Here is an 11,457-nt window from a genome sequence, read left to right on the forward strand (position 1 = left end):
TCACAGTTTAAGGAACAGCTTGTCATGGCAGGGAAGGCATGGAGGCAGGAACGTCAGGTGGCTAGTCACATTGTATCGACAGTCAAGAGGCAGAAAGAGCTGATGCTGGTGCCCTGCTCATCTTCCTTTTATTCTGTCTGGGACTGCAGGCCCTGGAGTCAGGCTGTTCTCCCACGGGTCTCCCTTCTCAGTTAGATCATTCTAGTATTGCCCTTACAGACTTGCTCAGGGTTTTGTTTCCATGGTGATTCTGAATCCCCTCAAGTTGACAATTTCACTGGGCTTCAGAAAAACAAGGCAATCGTTCTGACACTCCAAACACCTAAGAAGGTGGAGGAGGCAAGCTGGTGCGGGCTACTACCCCATCAGCACTCCTGGAACTAAGTATCTCCACAGTGTCAGTACATGCATTTATTTATGAGGTGCACAGTGATTTCATGATTTATGAACACAATGTAAGATAATTAAATCCAGTTCATTAACAGAGACATCACCTCAAACACCATTTTTACAGTGAAAACATTTGATATTCATTCTCTTATTACCTTTTAATGTCTAATACCTCTTGTAGCATAAGGCCATGCTGTGCTGTCTAGCGCAACAGGAAAAAAATTAGTCTTCCTTTCCCTGCCTAACTCAGCCTATACCATTTGGCCCTCATCTCCCTGCACCCACCCCTCCGCCTCTGTGGCCACTGTCCTCCTCGCTGTTCCCATGAGCCTGATTGTTTAGCTCGCACATGCAAGTGAGAACATGTGGTTTCTGTCTGCGTGCACCTGGCTCACGTCGCTGAGCATACTGCCCTCTGACATCATCTCTGCTGTCATAAATGGCATTTCCTTTCTTTAAAGGCTGAAAAATCCTCTCTCATATACATGCATAGCAACTTTTCTTTCTGCAGTCGTCTGATGGGTGCGTATATTGGCTCCAGAATGTTCTCAACTCTTCCTTAAGAACTGCTCTGACTAGGGCTGCAGCCCACACTGGAGTCCGGGCATCTCTGCGACACACTGCTTCATAACTTCAGAAGGCTTAGGCTGGGTCAGATGGTCATTCTGCTTTAAGTTTGCAAGGGAACTTTCCTAATGTTTTTCATCAGGAGTAAACCAACTTATATTCTCACCAACAGTGTGAAACAGACAAGGGGGGCATCCCTCCTTCAGACACCGGGCAGGTATTAGGCACTGTTGAAAACACTAGCCCCACTATTAGCATCTCTGGTAAATTCTTTATGTGCTGTGGTAAGGACTCCTGATGTTCACAGTCCTGTAAATAAGCAAAGATGTTGGGAAAGGTGCCATGTGGCTCCCTAACGACACCCCTGGACTCTTTGCAGCCCTCACTGCCCTGAGCAAAAGGACTCTCAGTCCGACAGAAGAAAGGGTACCTTTACACCACATTAGCCATTCTGCACACACCACAGATGTAGAGGCCCAGAGAAAACGATACAATGATCTCAATTGATGTCCCTGGCTCCTGAAGATGCCACCCTAGCCAGAGTGATTTCAGTTTGTACTGGAGTTGTTGGTATCAGACTTCCAGACACACACACACACACACACAGAGAGAGAGAGAGAGAGAGAGAGAGAAAGGTCACTTGGAAAGGTGGAACTGGAGTGAGGTAAAGCAAAAGAGGTGCCTGGTTACAAAGTGTAACACCCAGATGTCAGAGCTGCCCTGGCCAGGTTGGTGAGCACTTTGGGTGGTCTCCCTTGGGAGGAGCAAAGCCTGTCGTGTACATGTTTAGTGTCAGGGTTCATAAGCACACCCCACGCTCCCACAGGCGATCCCAGGCTCCAGTGCGTGTTGGAGACCTCCAGGCTAGAAGCCTTTTCTCCTTCACTGTTTCCAATCTCAAGCCCTGTGAGTCAACCTGCTGTGTTCTGCACACGTGTTTACACGTGTTTGCTTTCCTTCCGTGCCAGACAGATTGACTACAAGCACTAAAACATTGCAAGCTGTGCACCGCTCTTAAAGACTCTTGCCTTCTCACACACAGCACTCTTGCTCTCGCAGGCTACGACTTTGCTGGGAGACAAACACTTCTCTTCCTCATCTTCAAGCTTTGAAATTGATCAGCTAGAAAGATGAAAGACTTCAAAGGGCCGACTGCTCACGGAAGACAATCTCAAGCCCTTCAGCTTATGATTCACTCATTCTTTTTTTTAAAAAGAAAAATTGTTGCAAATTGACAACTGTTGACCACAACAGTGTGTAGGACACGGAGTAGTGTTGTGGTTCAGGAATACAGCATGGAGAAAGGAGCTTAACTGCCGCATAGGTTGGGATCTTCTATATGCAGAAATCAAAACTGAGACCCACCCTCACCAACCTTAAGTCCTAAAGGGAAGACTCCTTAAGCCTGTGTTCCAGGGCAATGCACACACGGCCAGGGGGCACAGGACACACTTCTACTCTCCAAACCTGATGCCTGGACCCCTGCAGAAGACTGACCAGCCTAGAACTTCAGCCAGCTCCTCTGAGATGTAGGTCAGCCTGCCATCCCTCAGGACCACCCAACAGCCCATCTGGCTTCTGCCCCCCAGGGAGTGTCCCCTGGTTATGCAGCCTCAGGATTTGTCTCTCCCTTGAGATAATTTGCTCCTGTTAGCCCAATTAGCACTTTCTCACTGTCTCTCAAATCCACACTTCCCCTTCTTATAGCCACTAGAAAAAGGACTGCATTTCTATGAAATGTCTCTTCCTCCTTCTATCAGAAACGATCATGTGTTTACACCCTTCACTCCGATGATGGAGTTTTTCCTTTGTCCTGTATGCATATATTTAATAATATGTCTTTGTTCCATTACAGCTGAAGCCCACTCTCAATGGACACGCTGAGAAATGCCACGGAGATGACTCCGCCGAGGTAAGTGGAGGGGTGGGAAGAATTTCGTTGAGAAACAGTGTCCTCCAGGGCCGTATGGGACTCCTGGTCCACTCTTCATTGCCACAGGACAGGCAGGGACCCCACCACTGTTTTTTCTTTTCTATGATACCAGGGACTGAACTATGCTGGCGAGTTTTAAGTCAGTTTGACACAAGCTGCGGTCATCTGAAAGGAGGGAACTTCCGTGGAGGAAGTGGCTCCATGAGACCCAGCTGTAGGACATTTCCTTAATTAAAACTAATGGGCAAGGGTCCAGCCCTTTGTGGGTGGTGCCATCCCTGAGAGTGTGGTCCTGGTTCTATAAGAAAGCAGGCTGAGCAAGACAGGGAGAGCAAGCCAGTAAGCAGCACCCCTCCATGACCTCCGCATCAGCTCCTGTCCCCAGGATCCTGCCCTTCTTGAGTGTCTGTCCTGACTTCCTCCAGTACCGTGGAAGTGTGAACTAATAAGCCCTTTTCTCCCCAGCTTGCTTTTTTGTCACAGCGATAGAAACCATGACTGGGACATGAATCGACCACATTCTAAACCTACATGGCTGCCTTTTCTTATCCAGACTAGTCACTTCCAACAGCTGGTTGCTTTCCTAAATTTCCTTCCTAATAAAATACAAAAACTAATAAATTATTTTTCTTAACTAATCATTCCCATAACAATCAATGATTAACTTGGTAATGAGTATGAAAGACCCGGATAAATCCAGACCCCTCTAGCAGGAAGAATAGAGCCAAAAATCTAGGTTAGCCGTTAAGTGACTCTGTTCCAGGAACTGGCTGACCATAAAGTTAGATTATAATCTTGAGAATAATCTTGAGAAATGGGGAGTTACCCCTTGTGATTATCACTGGTATTTTTGGAATTCTCCAATGACACCCTCCCTACCCCCTCTGGGTTGTGGTTTCTTCCCCAGCTATTCGGGTTGAACTCCTCTACCCCTGTGTGGGAAATGAGTTTCAGCCCAGCCACAGGTTCCTGTCACTAAACCTCGTGTGATTGTAGCAAGAACAGTCTCTCGTGAGTTCCTGGGGGAGGGGGGTGTTATCCCGAGACTTGAGTGAAAGTCTCCCCACTCCGGGGGTCTTTCAAGTACTTGTTTAATCTAAAAAGATACCACAGAAGGAAACAATAGATGTCCCACAAGCTGGAAGATGTGACAGGAACCAACCAGGTGTCTGAGAACACTTCCACTGCAGACATCGCCCAAGAGTGGAGATCAAAACCAAGGTCCCATGCATGCTTGGAAAATGCCTTGACTGACGACCCCTGGTCCCATGTGGTTTGTTTTTGTCTTATGGTCAGGAAAAACCGAGTGCTGTGTCCTGGACACTCCACGCACACAACACACATCAACATGCTTCATCTTCACCCAACCTCCCAGGAAAGGTGCAGCTATTACCCCACCGCCAAACCAGGTTTTGAAAAGATTGGTGACTCAGCAATGTCTCCGCTTGGAGATACTGGGTTCGCGTTCATAATAAAGCCCTCGGCATATTAACAGCCCCATAGATATTCCACCCATCATCCCCAGAACCAGAAGGAGAACTCACGGCTACAGGTGGATCATTATTAAGATTGATAATCAGGGGGTTGGAGAAATGGCTCAGCAGTTAGAACACTTGGTGATTTTTCTAAGTTGTCACTGTTTGAATTTACAAGAGAAAGCCCATGATGTCTTGTGTTGTTTGTCTTCTTTTCTCTCCTCTGCCTCACTGCCACCTGCCACTAGAGATGCTCTCCAAAGGACAGAGCGCTTACCTGATGGTCTCATTCCCTACCACATCCCTACAGACTCTCTGATCACATGGTATAGCCAACAAGAGCTAGGGCTGGGGGTGTGGTCCATTGTTAAAGGTCTAATGTGTCTGCGTATGCACATACCTAGGTTTAACCCCAGACCCTACAGAAAACTGAGGGTGGTGGAGTATGCTTGTGATCTCAGCCTCCCCAGGCAGAGGAAGGTGGATGAGAAGTCAAGGTCATTGTTGGCTAGATGAGAGTTAGAAGTCTATCTTGAAATATAATAAATGAGTAAATATCAAATTTATTGACATACATAAACATGATACATGGTGATTGGACCTTATAGGACAGTGATATCACATCCCACTGAAAAAACCTTTAGAGACAAAATGGGATTGTAGCTGTATCCCGAAGGGTATATAGGACTTAGGGGGAAAAGGCTCAAAGAGAGAAAGGGCATCCAAGTTTAGGCAGATGGAAGCAGGGGACTGCCTCAGTCTCTCGCCTTCATTTCTCTCCTTCATACGGTGATTTGAAACTGAGGCAATGGGGATGTTCTATCAAGAACTCACCAAGGCCAGCTGGCCGGGGTCTGAAAAAGCATGGGACAAAACCGGTCTCGCTGAACATAACAGACAATGAGGACTACTGAGAACTGAAGAACAATGGCAATGGGTTCTTAATCCTATTGCACGTAATGGCTTTGTGGGAGCCCAGGTAGTTTGGATGCTCACCTTAATAGACCTGGATGGAGGTGGGTGGTCCTTGGACCTCCCACAGGGCAGAGAAACCTGCTTGCTCTTTGGGCTGAGGAGGAAGGAAGACTTGATTGGGGGAGGGGGAGGGAATGGGAGGTGGTGGCGGGGAAGAGGCAGAAATCTTTAATAATTAAATAAATTAATTAATAAAAAAAAGTAGAAAGGGAGTTTTCTTCAGTCTTCTTGTGGCTCAGCACGGCTTAGAGCAGACTGGAGGAGCAGGGATGCTGTCTGGATTTTCCCAGCCCCTCCCCCTGTTTCCCACTTCAGCCAGTCACAATAACTCTGCTTTTGTCTTCTGTGCTTTATTTTATTTTATTTCTGGCTCTATCTGATAATTTAAAAATATGGGTTTTTTCTTTAGTATTCAACTTTTATGTTTAAAAAAAAAGCATTTATTTTACTTTGTAAATGAGCTCTTCCCTAAGAGATGTGATACGTGTACCACATACATACAGGCTTTCAAAATAAAGATTATTCTTTTAAGGGCGCTTTTGAACCAGTCTCCCTTTACTACAGTTTCCGTGAGCCGCACATCAATGCATTTGTAGAACATGTTTATAATTTTGTCCAAACACAGCAAGGCCATACTATAGCCTCGCTTAATGAGATGGCAATGGGGCAAATTTATTTCAGTTTCAAGGTAGAAGAAATTTCTTTGGGGTTCTGGGACTACTGTATGCTAAACTTTAAGAATCAATCGAAATAAATGGAATAGCTGTAAAATATTCTGAACCGCATTCACAAAAAGCAATTACCAAACCCCAAATCACACTGACGTTCTCACACTGTGTTCTGCCACTGGCTGGGTTGGCCTTGCCACTCATTTCTTTACATTCTTGGAAGATGAATCCATGTTTCTCTTTCTTCCCCCGTGGTTTCAATACAAATTTCTTGACAGATCACATCTTTTATTTCCACTTAAAAGGCACACTGCACAATCCTTTCCCTGTCATGTTCTGATCAAGGGACATTTCATTTTATCTCTCCCGGCGTTAAGAGCTTCAGGTCCACAGAGTTTCAAAACTTTGCAGTTAACCGGTCCTTGTGTGGTATTGGAGGCTAAACTCTGTTATATGAAATCCTAAAAGGATGAAGTTGAATGGGGATATATTATTTTAAAAAATTCTAGCAAATTAAAGACTTTGGCTTTCACTTCTGAGTAAAAACTTTGCAAGCAAACCTCAAAGCCTAGCAGAGTCCCACTTCTGTGTTAGATACCATGATATCCTGAGACATCACCTCCTTCCTTCTGCTGATCATTGTATCTATTGACCGGTGATGGTGGTTAACTTCACAAAGTAACTCTATGTAACAAAATACCTAGATAGCCCGTGTCTGGATTTGAGAAGTCGCTAACATAGCCTGGAGTTGCAAAACCATCATTTCTTACAGGTGGACTCTGTGATTTTATAAACTGTTTAATCTCCTTCTCTCTCTCTCTGTCTCTCTCTATATATGTATCTCTCTGTCTCTGTCTCTCTCTCGATGATGATGATGATGATGATGATGAAGCCTGTTTCATATAAAAAACATTTTTTTTAAGTGGAAGCACCAGGAAGTGTGGTTGTTGGAGATTTAAGCAGGTGTAGGAGGCTGATTGATTGCAAATTCAGGGTAGCCAGAGCTTAACTTCCCCTGAGTTAATGATGAAACTATTACCCTCGGTCTCACACTGGAGGTCTCTCGCTGGAAGTCTAAGGTTACAAGAGCATGCCTGTCCATACGTTCATGGTAGCATGGCATGGTCAGTTACCAAGTTCAAGTTGGAATGCTCTGCAATTTACAGTTAGGTGCCAGGTGCATTTCTACTCATTGTGGGCCAGACGCCCCAGACCACAGGTTCAGCCCTGCAGCAGGAACACCCTAGAATACACTGGAAACTTCAACCTGCCATGCAACAGAGATTCTCCAAGGACACACAGGTCCTGGATAACACTACTGATCTGATCTCATTGACCTCCCAAGAGCAACACGGTGAACATTCTTTTCAGGTGTGCAGGGCACATAACAGATCCTTGACTATAAACAAGCTTTAATGACTTTCCAAGATTGAAATGATGTCTTCTATGCTCTCTGGGTATGAACAGGTTAAACTGAAGTCAACAACAGACCGTTCTCTTAGAAAATCCTGAAATGTTTGAAAATGAAGTCACCAAATGTGTGGGATTTGAGCAGCCTGGTTCTTCCTGCAGCGCTTGTTGGGCAAAGAGGATGTTTCAAGAAACTGGAAAAGTATTTGGGGAGGATTTTGGCAAATGTACCTTAAATTGTCTACCTGCCCCTGGAGTGCTATCAGTTCTTGGCTCTAAGTATTTGAGGCTCTGTTTATGTATGTATGAGGGGGAAAAAAACTCACAATAAAATGGCTTTATTTTTATTTAAACAATTCTATGTTAAAACTTTTTAAAATGAGCATTATATTTCTCATTTCCAGGGCTCTTCAAGCCTCTAAGTGTCCCCATTGGACCTCGGTTGTCATCTGCCTGAAGGACTTGCTCTCACATTTCCTGGGATGAGGGTCTTCTGTTAACGAAGCCTTGCAAATCTCATGTGTCTGAAGTCAATTTCACCTCTACTCTGGTGTTTACTTTGGCTGCACGTGCAGTTTGAAGTGTGGGGGTCTCTGAATACGTGGAAGGGTCCCACTGTCTTCTAAATTCTGGCTTCCCCGGAGATGCTTGCCCTCAGGCTCCCGTCCTCACTGTGTCTCTCGAGGACGGTGGCTGCGAGCATTTCTCTTTGTCACTGGTCTCAAGAAGTCTGATGAAGATAAGACATTGTGTGTCTTTCTTTGTGTTTCTTGTGATTGAAACGTATTTCATTTCTTTGATCTATACAATGCTTTTCCCATCAAACTTGGGAAACTTTTGACCATTGTTTCTTAAAACAGCCTCCCACAGACATTCTTTAGAAACATAAAATGCATGTGTGCTACGTCAGATAAAGTTGTTGCACAGTTCCACGGCGTTCTGTTTATTTTTTACAATAGAGCACCCTGGTTTTCTCTGTCTCTGTCTCTCTGCCTTTCTATACCTCTCCCTATAAATTTTCTATTCCTATGCCATCAGATTTAATTATCCTGTCTCCTTTGGCATCCAATCTAATTATTAAGACTACCTAGTACATTTCTAAAATTTACTCTTGGGTCAGCTTCCATTTCCTCATGTATCTCCTTGACGTCAGTAGTCTTTACATTCTGAAACACATCAGAATAAATTTATAATGATTGTTGCAATAGCCTTGTCTGCCATCACCCGTGTCATTCCTAGGTCCCCTTATAGAGATTAATTTTTATTCTCATTTTAAGTTATACTTTCTGCTCTTTGCATGACTGATCATTTTTATTGATTGTCAGACATTGTGAATTTTACTATTGTGGCTATTAAATGGCTCCCTATTTCTTTGAACTATTTTCAAGTTTCGAACTATTTTCGAGTTTCCTGTGAGGATGAATGTGGCCGACTGTTATTTTAAGGTGTGTTACATTCATGTATGCTGTGGAATATTTGTTTAATGATGTAAAGATGTATTGCGTTCATTTATGTTGCATTTGTTTAACACTGTGAAGCTGTTACTTTGTCTAAAACACCTGATTGGTCTAATAAAGAGCTGAACAGCCAATAACAAGGCAAGAGACAGGATAGGCAGGGCTGGCAGGCGGAGAGGATAAATAGGAGACATCTGGGAGGAAAAGGAACAGCAAGAAAGAAAGAGCAAGAAAAGAAGAGGCCCCCAGCTGGGTGGTGGGCCCCCCAAAAGAGTAAAAAGTCAAAGAAAAAAAATACCACCAACAAAAGAGGAAGCTCAGTAACTGGCAACAGTTTGACTTAGCTGGCACACAGGCAGCCTTTCCCATCAAAACTGACGCTCTTGAATACTCCGTTAGCTCCAAATCTTTCCAGCCCAGACCAGAGGAGTATGAACCACTCACTGCCTGTCCGGGGCGCGCTAAGCAACTCCTTCAATCTGCTGATGCTGTTCTCTCCCGACCTCTTCTTCAGCACACATGTTTAAAAGTCTCCAGGGGACTCTCTCCTGACCTCCCGATCACTCCTTCCCTCAGCTTTTCTCTCTCAGGTAGACAGCCTTAAAAGTTCTAGTCACCATAGTAACTTCCCACTTCCTACCTGTTTCTCCTCCACCGGAGAACCACTGGGCCTCAGCGGGGTTTCTTGGGCTTGGGTGGGAACATTCTCCAGGCCTGATTCACCTAGTTCCTCCTTCCCCTGTGCTTGCTACTGCCCTATGTCCAGACAGCTCTGTTCATATATCTTAACATGTTAGACAATTGAGCCAAGAAGGTAGATTCAGTCTTTGTTCTTGACCATGACCAGAAGTGGAGACTGTATTACTTTAAACTGAGAAATACTTGAATGTAGTAAAAACAAAATTTAGAAAAGACAAAAGTGTGTCAAAAACAAGTTGGGAATCTTCTTTGACTGGGTCATCCTACACGGGAGAAATCTGTAGTGGCACTGCTTTCCACACTCGTGCTCAGCAGCACGCGTGCAAACACGTCTCTATGAGTGTGCATAGTTGTTCTTTAGTCTTTGTGGCTGCAGAATCTTTAGGATGTGGTTGCTAACAGTTGTATTTAATCAACTCCTAATTAGTGGGTGTGTAAGTTTTAAGTCTTTGTTTTTATAAGCAATGCTGAACAAACATTTCCATACATACATCTTTGGGTACATACATGATAATGCTTTCTGTCTTTTCAGGATTACCTGACAAGATACCAAATATTATATAATTTTAGACCATAAAAATTTATTTCTCACATTTTGTAGAAATTGAGAAATACAATCTCGAGACGCCAGCAGATTTAGCATTTAGATCTATAAGGTTATATATCTCAGCTCATAAGTGATGCCATGCTGTTGTGTCCTTCCGTGGTGGACAGCAAGGGTCTCCCAGGAGGCCTGCTTTATGCAGGTACCGGTTCCACTCAAGAGGGGCTCAGCTCCTAACTCCATCACCTTGGAGACTGGCTCTTGACATGAACTTGTGGGGCCATAACTCTTCAACCATTGCAAACTGACAGAACAAGTTCCCAGAATTAAATCACTGATCAAGAGGAGTCTGCATTTAAAAGAGATAATTATAGTTTAATTGTCCTTGCAACAAATTGTGCCCACTTCCCTGTTTTAAGACAGGAAGTATTTCAAGTAGATGCTGCAGGAACTAGGAAGCAGAAATAGCAGAGTTCCGAGCAAGGACAGGATGAACTATATTTTCTCAAAGCCTAGAAAGTCAGAAGGGGCAAAGAAAGAGAGGAAATCCTGGATCTCTAGCCATGTGCTGTAAATAAGGTTGCTGCCCTCATCTTGATTCCGTTGCTATGATAAAACACCATGATAAAAATGCAACTCAGAGCAAGTGGTTTGTTTTAACTCACAGCCCCAGGTGATGGTCCATCACCCAGAGGCAGGGCGAGGCAGCAGGAGCAACAAATCACATCAGATCCATGGAGCTGAGAGAGGTGATGTGTGTGCTTCCTGCTCAGCTCACATCTCTACTCCTGTATGTCAGGAAACAGTACCACCAACTTCTAGTCTGGATCTTCCCACATCTGTTAGCAATCAAGGCAACACCCAGACATGCCCATGGGCCAACCTGATATAGACAGTCCTCCACAGACATGCCCATGGGCCAACCTGATCTAGACAGTCCTCCACAGACATGCCCATGGGCCAACCTGATCTAGACAGTCCTCCACAGACATGCCCATGGGCCAACCTGATCTAGACAGTCCTCCACAGACATGCCCATGGGCCAACCTGATCTAGACAGTCCTCCACAGACGTGCCCATGGGCTACCCTGATCTAGATAATCCCCCACAGATGTGCCCATGGGCTAGCCTGATCTAGATAGTCCCTCATGCAGACTCTCCTTCCAACTGCTTCTAGACTGTGTCAACTTGACAACTAAAATTAAGCATCACAATGATTTTTGACAAAAATATAATAGACAAACAATACTCTCAAGTTTCAAAATCACTCATGTTGGAAGAAAAAACCCTTACATTATGATTTTAGTGTGTATGGAACAATTCATATAAAATTGTATTA

This window comes from Chionomys nivalis, chromosome 17 (genome assembly GCF_950005125.1).
Source record: "Chionomys nivalis chromosome 17, mChiNiv1.1, whole genome shotgun sequence".
In the NCBI taxonomy this organism is placed as follows: Eukaryota; Metazoa; Chordata; class Mammalia; order Rodentia; family Cricetidae; genus Chionomys; species Chionomys nivalis.